This window comes from Notolabrus celidotus, chromosome 10 (genome assembly GCF_009762535.1).
Source record: "Notolabrus celidotus isolate fNotCel1 chromosome 10, fNotCel1.pri, whole genome shotgun sequence".
Taxonomy (NCBI): domain Eukaryota; kingdom Metazoa; phylum Chordata; class Actinopteri; order Labriformes; family Labridae; genus Notolabrus; species Notolabrus celidotus.
The window spans coordinates 10563261-10577477 of NC_048281.1; the positions used below are offsets into that span (position 1 = coordinate 10563261).

The 14217-nt window shown below is 42.2% G+C and overlaps 1 long non-coding RNA gene across 6 annotated transcripts in view; it reads right to left on the bottom strand.

The window, feature by feature from the left end:
• The window catches only part of LOC117820642, a 151219-nt gene that overhangs the window by 43306 nt on the left and 93696 nt on the right, over window positions 1-14217 (bottom strand). For 2 of the 6 annotated variants that reach the window (XR_004632794.1, XR_004632805.1), the window contains one exon: window positions 5700-6431. The exons of the other annotated variants lie outside the window; for them this stretch is intronic. This is a non-coding gene — a long non-coding RNA (uncharacterized LOC117820642). Of the gene's footprint in view, window positions 1-5699; window positions 6432-14217 lie in introns of those variants that run through there. 6 annotated transcript variants of the gene reach the window in all.

A 14217-nucleotide genomic window follows, 5' to 3' on the forward strand; every position in this document is an offset into this window, starting at 1 on the left:
CCTCCGCCTGGAGAGCAGGGAATCTCTGTAGGAGTGAGAGTTCAGCAAAGAGCAGCAGCCTTTCCAGTCTCATTCCATCAAACAGCTCCAGTAGCAGGAGTGATCGCAGCAGCAGGATGTGAGATATGTAAGCTATACTTTTGCAAATATTAAAGAATGAAAACAGTAACATGCACCTGCGTTCACTGAGGTTCAGCACACAGCATCAAACACAGACGACCCACACTGACTGTCCCAGGAGAAGCTCTGCAACCTAAAGCCATTACAATGCTCCATACAAAATAAACAATGAGGGGAAAGTAAGTTCTCTGAATATAAACATTCACCCTCTGAGATAATCCTGCAGTGTCACATCAGGGTCTCTGACTGCAGGAAATAAAAAGCAGTATTTTCCCCTTCAAGATGAAATTTTCTCAACACCAGAGAGGAGATACAGGGAATCAGACTTCTCAGTATACTGATTTCTAGGGAAATTCCAGCATTTCCAGCCACATCCAAGGCCAGAATTACTAAATGGCTTAAAGTAACAGAAAGTTTTTATTGCTCTGATACTTGCCACCGGTTGGCAGCTGTTGAGGCTGCAGGTAAACCCTCAGGGAAATGGCGCCTGATCATTGTACATCCAGTTGAAGTGTCTGTTTCTTCCAGAGACCGGCTCAGGTTGTAAACTAAGTGACTGACAACATCACATGTTTGATCACAACACAGGTATCAATCAATCTTTATTTATACAGCACCAAATCCCAGAGAGAGAGAGAGAGAGAGAGAGAGAGAGAGAGAGAGAGAGAGAGAGAGAGAGAGAGAGAGAGGAGAGAGAGAGAGAGAGAGAGAGAGAGAGGAGAGGAGAGAGAGAGAGAGAGAGAGTTTTAATTTTTTAATTTTAAATTTCTGTAAATAATCTATAGTCATCTGTTAAAGATAAATGAAATTATTATTATTATTATTATTATTATTATTATTATTATTATTGTTGTTATTAGTACTACTGTTGTAATTATTATTTTTTGTTGTTGTTAGTATTATTATTGTTATTTTTATTTTTATTATCATTATTATTCAATATTTTCTTTCTTCTATACAGCTCTGTTAGTTTAACATTTAATCTTATTATTCTGTAATTGTTGTCATTGTTGGTTTTAGTTCTTTTTAAGCTTTAGCAATGATTACGTATGTTTTCCATGCTATAAAGCCTCTTTGAATTGAATGAATTGAATTGAGAGAGAGAGAGAGAGAGGAGAGAGAGAGAGAGAGAGAGAGAGAGAGAGAGAGAGAGGAGAGAAGATAGAGAGAGAGATGAGAGAGAGGATAGTGTGTGAGACGGATAGTAGTTGTACTAGCTGGAGTGTGGGACAGGAAGAGTTAAAGTAAGAGACAGACAGAGAGAGGGGAAAAGACAGGATCCCAGTGTGTCTAAGTCTATAGTAGTCTAAGCCTATAGCAGCATAACTAAGAGCTGGTCCAAGCCTGAGCAGGCTCTAATAAGCTTTATCAAAAGGGAAAGTTTGAAGCCTATACTCTTAAAAGTAGAGATGGTGTCTGCCTCCTGGACCTTGACTGGTAGATGATTCCAAAGGGGAGGGGCCTGATCTCTGAAGGCTTGACCTTGGAGGCGTAGTAGTGTTCTAGAGGGGTAACAGGGCTCAATGAGCTCTTTAAGATATGAAGCTGTCTGCCAGTTAGGAGGTTTGTAGGTCAGAAGAAGGATTTTAAATTGGGTAGACTCCTTTTTGTAAAAGTAAGATCAGTCTTTTTAAAGCCACCAAACTCCAGTCATGAAAGTAGAGAAGTAGAGTGCTTTCTAACGTGGATCATTTGGAGCTTTTCTGAAACAGTGAGCGTTTCACTCCTTGGCTCATCTCCTGGCTCAGTCTCCAGAATTTTGACAAGCTCGTCACCAGAGCCTCCACTTTTGCCCATAAGCTGGCCTCGTACCTTTACATACAACTGTCTGAGTGTCGTGGTCTTTGTGCGTCACTGCTCGGCAGGTCGGTGAAAGCTCCTCTTGTTCATGCTCTGACTCACAACTTCTGTATTTTTGTTGGTGGGTTTACTCTCTGACGTCTTGGAGCCGGCTTCTCACAATGCAAAGTGTGAACAGTACGACATGTGTTTACCTACGCAGTGGGAAAAGGAGGCTGTGACGTACACAAGTGAAAGCACAGAGCACCCTGCACGTGCAAAAGTCACAAGTTTGCACAAGTGACAAACAAAATGGTACAGTGAGGAAAGGTAGGAAAGATGCCTGCTAAGCTGTCATTGAGGGCCTCCTGGGTTCTGTGAGGTACAAAGATGAAGTTTCTGGTCAAACAAAATGATCTTATTCTTAAACATGGAGGTCTATCTACACTGTTCCTCTCCAACGTGATTTTATCCACTCAGTATTACATCTCCGCCTGTGAAGCACTTTGAGAGGATATACTTTGGCTGATTTGTCTGCAGAGAAGTCCTGCACATTGGCTCCCAGCTGCTGGCAGAGGCACTTCCAAATGCATTTGTACCTTTAAGATTTTTATACCTCCAGATATATCAAACTAGGTCCCAGGTTTTAAAATACCCAAATCCCCCTTTAGCATGAAAAGAGCTCAGCTGATACTCTATGTGAATGTCAGTCTGGACTTTTTATCACAGAGACTTGGCCGTTTCTGAAGTTGTGTTGACTTATAATTACTCTCTACGTATGTCTGCCAAAGTCAATGCTCTCTGCCCCTGTTTTTCCCTCTTACTCCCTTCTCTCTTTCTGTGGATTATTGAGTGGTTTCTGCCCTGGTTTAATTTGGAGACGAACCATAGCTGGGTTTCTTTAATCCCTGTAGATTTATGGCGGCCTCGCTTGCTGTCGAGGCAGCTGTCACAGAAGGAGAGCGCAGGCAGGCAGCAGCCACAGGCCACAGAACATGAGAGAGAGCGAGAGAGGGAACGAGCCAGAGAGAAGTGGAGAAGGTAGGTCTGCTGCCGGCCCCCTGCCAGTCACCCTGAACACTTTTATTGGCTTCCATTAAAGCACTTAGACACAGTTAGACTGGGCAGGGGGAGGTCCGAGGGCTCCACTCACCCTTATCCACTCACAGAGTACCTTCAAGCTTTCAGTCAACATCCCACTTTCTCTGTACTGTGCACAAAATCCTTGTTTTCACATGTTCTTCCTCCTGCATCCTCCTCCCATGACCTGGGGTGAGTCCTGTTGGTTTAAACGCCTGCGACAGGATTATGGGAAGAAAAGTGGACGCCAATCAAATACAAATGAGATGCAACAGGATGCAAACAAGACTGCTCCCCTCCTTTTATACGAGCATGCCAACATGTCTGAACACCTCAGAGGAAGTGCATTCCAAGAAGCACAGAGTGAGCAGGGACGGTGGGATTGATGGGTGAGCACATTAGTGAATGAAATGAGTATTCATGACCCTGTGTGATAGTGTAATACCTCCGTGTTTGTGCTTGTCATATGTTTGTCTGGTCCGAGGACTCCTGCGATGACAGTTCCGATCAATCACAGCCGCCACCAGAGTGCAGAGTTCAAGGAGTGTTTTGGCAGCGGTCTTCACTGGGGGCCCGCCAAGGCAAAGAGACCGAGCCGGAGTAATGATTGCCATTAGGCGGCTTTATGAATATGTATGACAAACATCTGCACAGGAAACATTGCATGACTCAGAGCGAGCAGAGCGACGGAGGACTCTCGAGCCAGCAGGATGGGAGCCGGGCAGCTGATGTCTGATAAGCCGGTGGAGGGGTCAACGGTCACATGTGAAGAGGAGTCAGGCTCCAGCAGGTGAGCCAGGTGTCTGGGGTCAGGCTCAGAATCTGAAGGCAGAGAGCTACTGGGGCGTTGTTGATCAGAGTCTTCAGTAAGTAAGTTCTAAATTGGTTCCTTTTTTAAATCACTCATTCACAGTAATAACTTCTGTGGTTAAGAGGGAAATATTGAGCATCAACACTTAATTTCATGTATTTTTATGCAACAAAATGAAACGTCTTTTCAAATGAGAGAAATGAAACGCACTCCCTTTCTCCAGCCGCTCTTCTCTCTCTCTCTCTGCCTCCTGCAGCGTCCTGAAGGAGGGGATTATGAAATAACTACAATAAGTTGACTATTGTTTCATCATTGTTTGTGGTCAGACTGAATTCAATTATAATACATATATTTGTGGAGCTTTACCTCTCAAGCTTTCCTTGGTAGCCTGCGAATGTTTTGGAATCCAAGAGTTTGCAACAATACAGGTTGATGTTTCATGTTCATTCATGTTAAAGCGGTGTTTATGAATTAACACTTCTTTTTGAGGATATTCATGTTTTGGTTAACAGATCTGCTGTCTGCATGTGCGTATACGTCTCTCTGCAGAGAGTATAAGAGTTTAAAATGATAAGAGGAGGAGGAATTTTGTTCATCATGCACATTTGAGAGAAGTTTTTAAATTCAATTTAGAAAAAAAAAAGTTAGAATACAATTTTGAGGAATTTGCTGAAACTTCTGGATAAATCTGCTGCAGCAAATTGTATTTTCAGTACGCTCCAGTGACGTGTGCATCGCTGTTTTAAACAGGGCAGAGTCATAAAAAACATTCATTTATGTGTTTTCTGATATGCATGAACGAGAAGAAGAGGTGAAGTCAATCATTTTAGTTACACTTTAAAACTTACTGCATAGGAAAAATATGTTTTGTTAGCATGATGCCATAAGCTAATCTGTAAACATGTGCAAGAAACTATTGAAGTCGTACACTTTAGTAATCTAGACACTGAAAAATACACTTGCAAGTAGCTGCAGAAAGATATACAGTTGTCGTGTGAATGCTCACAGATCCCGGTCTGTGCTCACTTCTTCACTTCCTCTCCCTCTGCTGAAGGAATTCACACCTTGCAGGTGGCGTTAGCAAACGGAGGAGGGGCTGATGTATCACAGCTAGCTGCTCAGTTTACAAAATGTGCTGAATTTTAAGATCAGATGAAAACAAAGTCAAGACGAAAAACTAAATAACAACAACAAGCGGTTTAACGTTACTTTACTTTTATCACTCTAACCTTGGTGCTTTCTCGTCCCTTTGGTCTTGGTTCATACTGTTGGTTTTCCTGTGTTGCCTGGGTTCTCTTCACGTTTGTGTTCTTGATGGGTTTTTATGCTATGTTCTCGTCTGCAAAGCACTTTGTAAACCCTTATTTTTAAAGGTGTTATATACATTAAGCTATTACGTGTTTGTGAACGATCAGCCGAGCTAGCATCTGGTGATTCTGTTTTTATTGAGACTGCACAGATGAGCGGATTACATCTCGCATTACTACATGCTTGCTGCTTTTACTCGTTTTATTTAACCAGTGTCTTAACAAGTGTCTGCATTTTATCGTCTGTTTTTAACCCTGTTATTATTCTTACTGCCCTTTTAATATGTCCTGTAGCACTTTGAGATTTGTTCAGAATGTAAAGTGCTTGATAAATAAAATGCATTATTATTATTATTATTATTATTATTATTATTACCCTGTGTTTTTATTATGCATTGGCCCTTTATTTACCATGCAGCAACACAGAACAAGATAGAGCAAGAATTGGCGAGTGAAGGAACGTTTCAAACTCAGTTTTCTGCAGGAGTGTGACATCGCCAGTTAGCAACCATCTATTTTTTTACAATAAAAATTGTATTTCAACTTTTTATCATTCTTGTCTATACTGCCTTTCAGATTAAAGACTGAAGAGTGAACTTTACTTAGTTTTCTCTGTTTATTTCTCATCGTAGTCCCTCAATTCTTACTCAATGTTACATTTCACCTCCATCAGTGTTGTGCAGAGCATTTTCTTACTCAACATTCTTTGCCCATTGCAGCACTCTATAATTACACATCTGTTAGTTTGTCTCCAGTCGATTAATTAACCTCCTCACCAGTTTACAGAAGTTAACTCTCTTAAACAATAAAACTCACATGGTCTAAAAAGTTTACTCCATGCAGCTACAACTGCCAACAGATTAAATGTTGCAGCTTCATGTGACACATTTCATAATGTGATATTAGGCCTGCCTGTGGAGATAATTAGAGTCCAAAGACAATAGAATTAGGATTTGATTCCAACCTCTGTGGTGATAAATGCATTACAAGCTCAAGGCGTGAGGTGTAAGAGGTGTAATTCTAATTATTATCAACAGACTGAGCTGAAAATTAAAATGTGGTGTTCAACAGAAATAACTCTGAGTTAAAATCTGATAATTTTGGGTTTCTTTCTGTGATAGCTGACATCCCGAAGCACCTTTAACGTCTAACTTTCTACTCTGACACAATTGGGACAGAATGAAATCCTCTCAAAAAGTACAGCACTGTGTCTGAGCTCTCATCAGATATCAGAACCCCATCTCTGGGACTCAGCTATCAGCCACAGGTGATCTCCATCCTGCTGAGTCTGACATCACGCCGAGGCCACGGGGGGTTTCCCAGGAGGTCACAGCCTGGAAGAGATATGGAGTTAATGAAAACCAACAGGATGGGGGGTGTCTGCGTGTACAGGAGGTGATAAAGCTTGCAGACAGTGGGGAAATTTGTGGTTTGGGTTTATGAGAAGGCAGCGGCCTCTGGGAAGTGTTTTAATTTGGTTTGTATGCTAAAGGAAGGTGTGGGTGGTCTGAATGCTGTCGCAAGCTGATCCTGAAAGCAATTAGCATGAGCGCTATCTGTCATTTCCTATTTCTCTTACACTGTCTCCTTACTGTCTCTTATAGAGAGGATTTTAGGATTCATATTCATTCAGGGATACTGTGCACATCCTCGTTTTCCGTGTTTAATTTATCTCATTAGCATGCAACGTAAAAAATAAATAGATCTGACTCTGCTGAATCCAATCTCGCAGCATCTTACAAATATGACTAAGATGCCTGCATGCTCCACAGTACTGTACCAGTTCTTCTGTTTCTTTTGTAATTCTTTAAGTTCTTTTAAAAGCTTGATAATGTCTGTTAGCTTATGCTAAAAGTGTCATGACTTGTTTTTGTTTAATTGTGTATCCCCTCAGTGGTGGCTTCTGTCTTTGATTTCCTGATGCTTCAATGACTCTTGTGTTAGTGTTTGTTATGTTTCCTCTCACCGTTCATCCTCTACTCTGATAATCCAGTGCACACAGCTCTGCAGGAGCTTCATTGGTCAACAGAGCTGTCAATCATGGGGTTGATGATGGAATAGACAGGCAGAGTTCTAGAATTCTGCACGTGAGATCGAAGGTAGAGTTCTAAAATTCTGCCCGTAAAATCGAAGCATACACTATAAAATAGGACGTAGTATCCGTGACGTCACCGATCGGTTTCTGAAGCGCTGTTTTGAGGCCAATCATCGACAGGAGCCATATTACTGCTGTCAAGCGATTGTGATGTAAAGAGGCGGACTTTGAGCCTCCTAGCCAACAGCTACAGTGTTTCCGCCTGTCAATCAAGTCAGCTGTTCCTCTCATTGGAAGACTTGTAATCTCAATATCTTCAAAATTGCTGCGTTAGAAACAATTCACCGAGCCAATCGAGAAATGAGCTATCCAGACTACACTTCTTTTGTACCAGGCTGTAACATGTTTATTTCTGCTGTACACCCTGGACAGGTCACAAGCCTATCCCAGGCCAACATGTAGAGATAAACAATCATTCATGCAGTACTGAGTGACCAATCAACGTAGTAAGCAAGCTTTTGGACAGTTGCAGGAAGGTGAACTACAGTTTTTTGTACTTCCGCATTGGACTCATATTTTTAGACCGGAGGTTGCTGCTTGGATCAAAGGCAGAGTTCTAGAATTCTGCCTTTGATCTCAGAATTCCAAGAAGTCAAAATTCTGAAGAAAAGTTGGATCTAAAAAGGACGTTTCATTAGCCCCTCCCCTCTTTCCTGCTTTATCCCTCTTTTTATATCATCAATATCTATTTCAAAGTAAACTTGAACGTCAGAAACATGAACACTGAGACATACATCAGCATGATAAACTCTAACTGTACCTCATTGGTCAACAGAGCTGTCAATCAATCATCATTTTACCATTACTAACTTCACGCTGAATCAAGAGAATGAGCTAGGAGGAGTACCCAAGGCTTCATATTTTGAGAGGTTAAAATCTCTGACCAAACTTTATTCTCTGACAACTAGGAATTGAAATTGGCTTTGTATACACACATGTACTCAGGTTGGCCTCCCTGGCTTGTTGAGCCTCAATGTGGGGTAGTGTGTAAAGTAGGGGGGGTCTTTTCTTTTGACAGCGTCGGATGCATCAAGTGAGAAGTGTGTTTCAAGTGGTGCCAACAGCCCCTTCTGTCCCTGTCCCTCCTTCCACCCTTTGTATGTGAGTGGTGCTGCATGTCACGGGTAGGCCTCCTAGCGAGGCTAACTGACCCCCCTCCTGACCCCTCCCAACTGTTATTGATGGAGGAAGTATCATCCAGGCTCTTATTATTCCAGCTGGGCAGGAGCTACCTCTACCACGCAGCCCGGACTGTGAAGTTTGGCTCTGAACTGACGGCCAGAGAAAGAGAGAGGATTGTGAAAGCAGTGCTAACGTACACATCGGTGTGTGCCAAGTATCTTTTTCACCCTGTCTGCCTAAGCTTTAAGATAACAAACAAGGGGAAGTCATTTCACAACGGCTCACTATCACAGGGAACACTTAAAAAAGCTTGGATGACCCCTGAACGAGTGTTATCCGCTCTTCTCTGTGTCTGGAGGAGGGCGGACCCGCCGAGGTGTCACAAATGAGGTAAGAAGTTATCCGCCAGGGACTCAGAGGTCAACCAGGGTTGGGCTTGTTTTTCAAACAGACATTGCCAGCTTCAAGCCTTCCACAGGCGGTCTGAGGGTCTTGACGTGGAGGCTTCCTGCTTTGAGCCCTGTGCTCAAGTAAGCATTGGCCAGTCAGCATTTTCAAGTACAAATGTAACATGGCAGCTCATATATGCTTCAGAAACAGCATTCCATCTCGGTGATGGCACCTCAAATGGGTCGGATTTAGAAACATCACTCATGCAGGAAATTTCTACCACCAATAAGTCACACTGGCAGCAATGCAAGCCAAAACACCTCCCTGAGCCATTGCCGTAATCATATACTTTAATGATATAGTGCCCACATCAACGCTTTTTGGTGGCTACAGCCAAGCTCTGTGGGTTAGCCTCATTCACTTCCATTACTCCTTTAAATTACATACAGACAACACTCATACGCAACCATTTCTCAACTACAGTTTACAGCCTTTACTTTTATATCCTTCCACGCAGAGTTCACAGACAGTGTAATGTAATATAGCATGTTTTATCAAATGGTGTGAAACACATATACAGCATTCATAACCCAGTTTCATGACTCGCTTTTATTTGCTTTGTATTTTCCATGATGGAATGAGAAGAGATGAAATGCTTGTGAGAAAAAAATGGTTCAACATTCAGAGTGAAACATGGGGGCCTGAACTGATGCACACTTTTTTAAACTCAAATCTCATAATCACTGGCAATCACTGGTGAGGGGTGCAGGGGAAGAGCTGGGCTAAGTGTTCCCCGTCCAGTTCCCAAGTCAGTTTGCAATAAATGCTTTACTCTTTTATTTATAAATGCAAATGCACAGAGCAACTACAGAATGAACCAATAAATGAGAAATACTAAAACTATATTTGCACACAATGACCATCTACGTGGAAGAGGACACTCAAAGATTAGCTGCCACTGACTGTAGATCTGGTCTCTGTTGGCCAATGGTGCCATCGCTTTCTGACGTCTCAAGGAAGACAAACTGTTTGACCATGTAAATTCAAAGCCCATGAAGCACCAAACAACTGCCACGATCGGAAACTAGCAACACAACCTGCACTGCACGGTATGCCACTGTGCATTAGGTGTAAGACTGGGCCCAGTGCCTCAATTTAAAGATACACAATTCATCCAAAAAAAACATTCACTGTGTAACTGAATTTGCTAGAAGTTGCTTGTGAAAACAATCACATCTTGCTGCTACAAGATAGCAATGCAACAACAATATGGCTAATCGCCTTATTTCAGAGCCATGGGCATGTAAACAGTTGCAAGCTTTGGCCATGAAAACGAACGGCATTGCTTGGAATTGCCTGGCAATGACAATTGTTCTGTGTGCTGCTTTGTGCAGGGTGTACGATAGGGCCACAAAAGCTTGCTACCAAGCTGGGTCCTGATTTAGTTTTAAGCACGACTACACCTAAACCATGCTAATGTTCTTGAATAATTGTTTGGTTATGCTTTCAATTTAATGCAGTGTTTTTCTTTCACTTCTCTAGGATGCTGAACAAGGGCATGCTAAAGAAAAACTAGCCCTTTAGCTCACTCAGGTGCATTAACATTGTTTGATTTTGATTTATGTATTTTGGCGATGCTTTATTTGCCTCAAAGTAAATTAAACTTCCCTTTGAGGGCATCTGTTAATCTGCATTGTGTACAGTTTCACAGAAGCAGCCATCAGTCACAGGTTGAGTGGGGTTTTACTGTCCGTTACATCACAGAGTGACATTATCGTTGCCCCTCTCTCTGTACATCTTTGCCTCCTGTCAGGCCTGGCCTTGTGTTAAACACCATGGTAGAAAAGCTTCCCTGCCTAATTCTGTGCTTAATCACGTCATTTAACGCATTGTTAAACACATTAAAAGCCATTCGCTTCACAACACCTTTGTTTTGTTTTTCACATCCAGCTCTCGTTCGGCGGGAGCCGGTCACTCTCTGGGTGGCGGCGCTGCCTCTTCCCTCACGTCAACAACAACTACTTTCACTTGCAGATGGAGTGACCTCACCTGACCTTCTTTAACAGGTTCCCATTCTGTGTTTTTCTCTCTGTCTCTCTTAACAGATCGCTTATAATTAGCCCAGTGAGACATAGAGAGAGCTTTTTTAACTGAGTGCTTCACTAATTGTGTCTCTTTATTATTTTTTGCCGCCTATGTGAAAAGGGGTATTTAGCGAAATAGAAAACAGCTGCTCCATTTATCCCCCTCATTGTTTTGACTGTCACCGTCGATTCAGACCCGCTTCTGTTCCACTCTGTTAGAGTACCTTTGCCCCACGGTGCTGGCGAAGGTGGGCGGTATGAGAATGAATATTGCGGGGTAAAGCAAATGCATACTATTATGCCATTGTCTGCTGACACCACCTATCCATCAATGACACCCTGGTTGGTTTGGCAACAGGTGAACCAAGGTATTCCAGATACCCCTCTCACCAGCAACCTTCTACCAAGTCTCCTCAGGGAATCTAATGGCCTTCTCAAGGTTCTCCTACCTGTTCTACATCCTCTTAGCCCTCAAATAAAGGCCCCTTTAAAGCACCAAATCCATCACCTTACTATCATCTCTTTCTCTTTATCTCCCTCTATCCCTCTCTCCAACACGGTCTCAGAAGATGTGTGTCTAACATGAGTCTGGTCCTGCTGGAGGTTTCTGCCTGTTAAAGGAAGTTTATCCTTGCCACTGTAACTTGCTGAATGCTGCAAAGAGCTCTGATCATGGTGGATTAAGATGAGATCAGACTGAGTCCTGTCTGGAAGATGGGACTTGATCTTATCCTGTCTTGATGTTGGGTCTTTGTTAATAGAATATAGAGTACAGTCTAGACCAGCTCTGTTTGGTAAGAGTCTTCAGATAACTCAGTTTGACCTGTACTTCTGACCTTGGGCAGCAACTCAGTCTTTACCTGGAAGAAGCAATCTATGTGTTCCTCTTTCCCCAAAAGACAGGGCTCCAATCAGAGCAAAGTCCTGGAGGTCTCTCATGCCCAATTCATGGTGGGTTCATCGCTCCAGAGGAATAAAAACAACAGGCCAGTGATCAGTCATCTATCAGTGTTGGCCCATTGAAGAGCAGCTCTGGCTCCCGTTTGGTGCACTGGCACTAATAGGGCCTTGTTTGCTGCTTCACAGCTGATTGAGAATATTGAATGAGCAGCAAAGCCTTTGGTGAGATTATCAGTGAAATGAATCTGATTGGCTGCTCAACAAATCCAAACACGGCAGGAGAAGAGAAACAAAAAGGAAGAATACAGCAATATGACTGGTCCTTTGTTCTGTGACCAGCAGCCAAGGAATCAAAGGCACCATTTCACCCTTAAGCTTGATTAAAAGCAGCTATACTACAAAACAGTCTGCATCACAGCGACAACACTTTTGCAAATGCATTCTTATCAAAGGCCTTGCAAGAAGAAGGACCCCTAGCTTAGCAGTAGCCTTTCTTTGTAGAATTTGCATGCCGGGGTTCTCTCTGCCTAATCCGCCTTCCTCCAACTGTCTAAAAGCTTGCTGGCTACATTGATTGGTCACTTATAAGTGCATGAATGATCGTTTGGCCCTGGGAAAGGTTTGTGACCTGTCCAGGGTGTACCACGCCTTGAAACTAGAACCTTGAATCGGGAACACGGGTTAGATAATGAGTGCATGGATTTTTATCAATACCAGTTTTAACACCTCTAGTCCTACATCTTGTGGGTTTCCTTTTTGAATGATGAACACTCACAGACAACCCCTCTGCAGAAAATGAAACCTCTCAAACAGGCGTAGGATTTAAATACTCAGTTGCCATTGGTTGTAGTATTTGTGGTGGGTTCAGGTGCAACTTCCCGGCCCTGACACTTGCAGCATGACGTTACACAACATCCATCCTTGGTCTTTCTTTGGTTCTTTGGTGCTGTTTTCTGGGCTTCAGTCTGCCCCTCAAAGAGTCACAGGGACACGAAAATCCCTCTACCATGCTAAGGCGCTGATTCTGGGAGAGTAATCTGATGTGAAAATCACATTTACATTTCCAGTTGGCTCCCGTTTCATGTTCTGTCCTTTTGACCTCAGCTTCAGAAGTAATTATAGATACATGTGTTTGTGTGTGAACATATTTACAGTAAGGATGAGTGTGTGAGTTTATGCATCTGTGTTTACATATCTAAGTCTAAGCCTGTGTGTACCCCTGTGTATGTTCTACAGCCTATTGTGTTTTTAGACTATATTTTGGAGCTACACGGTAAGCAGATTTGATCTCTTTATAGCTCTTGGGACTAAAAAGGTAACCATATGTTGATCAAGGACAAGGGCATCTGGTCGGTGTGAATAATGCTGCGCCAGTGTACAGCACAAAAACAATATATCATTACAGAGCACAAAAAAACAAAAGACCAATGTGCATACTATTGCTTTAAAGGTGAGTCTTGGCACTTTCACGGTGAGTCAGCGGACCTGTTGTTGAGTGAATGATCAAAGGATGTGTTTGAGTAGCTCCAGGGTCAGCTGTGAGCTGAATCATACACTAAAAACAAATTCAGAAAAACATCATCATTTATCATAAAACTTCAAAAGTTCCTTTTAACTTCTGAGAGATCTACCGCTTTGTCCAAGCTTGATTGTAAGAGAAAACTTTGAGAACAGCGTAATTGTGCAAACATCTTCCCAGTGGTCTTTATTGTGAACATCAAACTTTCAAAGTCCATTCTAAGTCTGATTTCAAAGTGATCTTTACAACCCTGACTAACACCCTAAGCTGAACAATCTCACTTTGAACAAGTTTCCTGGAGATGTTAAAGCAGCTCTCGAGACGGTCAAGTTAAACATCCAGAAATAAAATCACCCAAGAGCAACTCTGACCCGAAGGAGCTCCATGTACTGTGCCTGCTACATGGTGGTATGTTCCAAAAAAATACTAAATTGTGATAGACTACATCAGAGGAAGGATGAAAGAGTAAAAAAAAGGAAAAGTAAGATTTATGAGAGTAAGGGGAAGAGGGCAAACCGAGTGGAGACAAAAGAGAGGAATGTGTGCAAGAGAGAGACAATAGAAGGATTAGCTGCCAAAAAGAAGCTTGAATGAAGTAGGCATTCAGACTCAAGCTGACCAAATACTGAGTGTAATTCACATAGCAGAAAAAAAAGATACACACAAACCTTATATTAAAAAATGATGTCTGTGGTCTAATAAAATATCTGCTCATACCAGACATTAATATCACAGCCTTATACTTGTGCTACATTCATACATTTTAAGCTGTTTGTTTTTTAATCTCTTTGCATTTCTTTCCTCTCCTACCTACGCAGTAAACTCACCTCGTAGAGACCCCTGTTGTCCTGAGGTGATTAAAATGTTGCTCATAGCTGCATGCATGCAGAGACTTTATCCAAAAACCTTTATATTTAAAATATATTTTAAAGAAAAGGCAAGAAGCTGCATAATTTTCTCAGGGGTCATGTGGCAACAAAGTAAAGAAGAACATTGATTATTTAAATGGT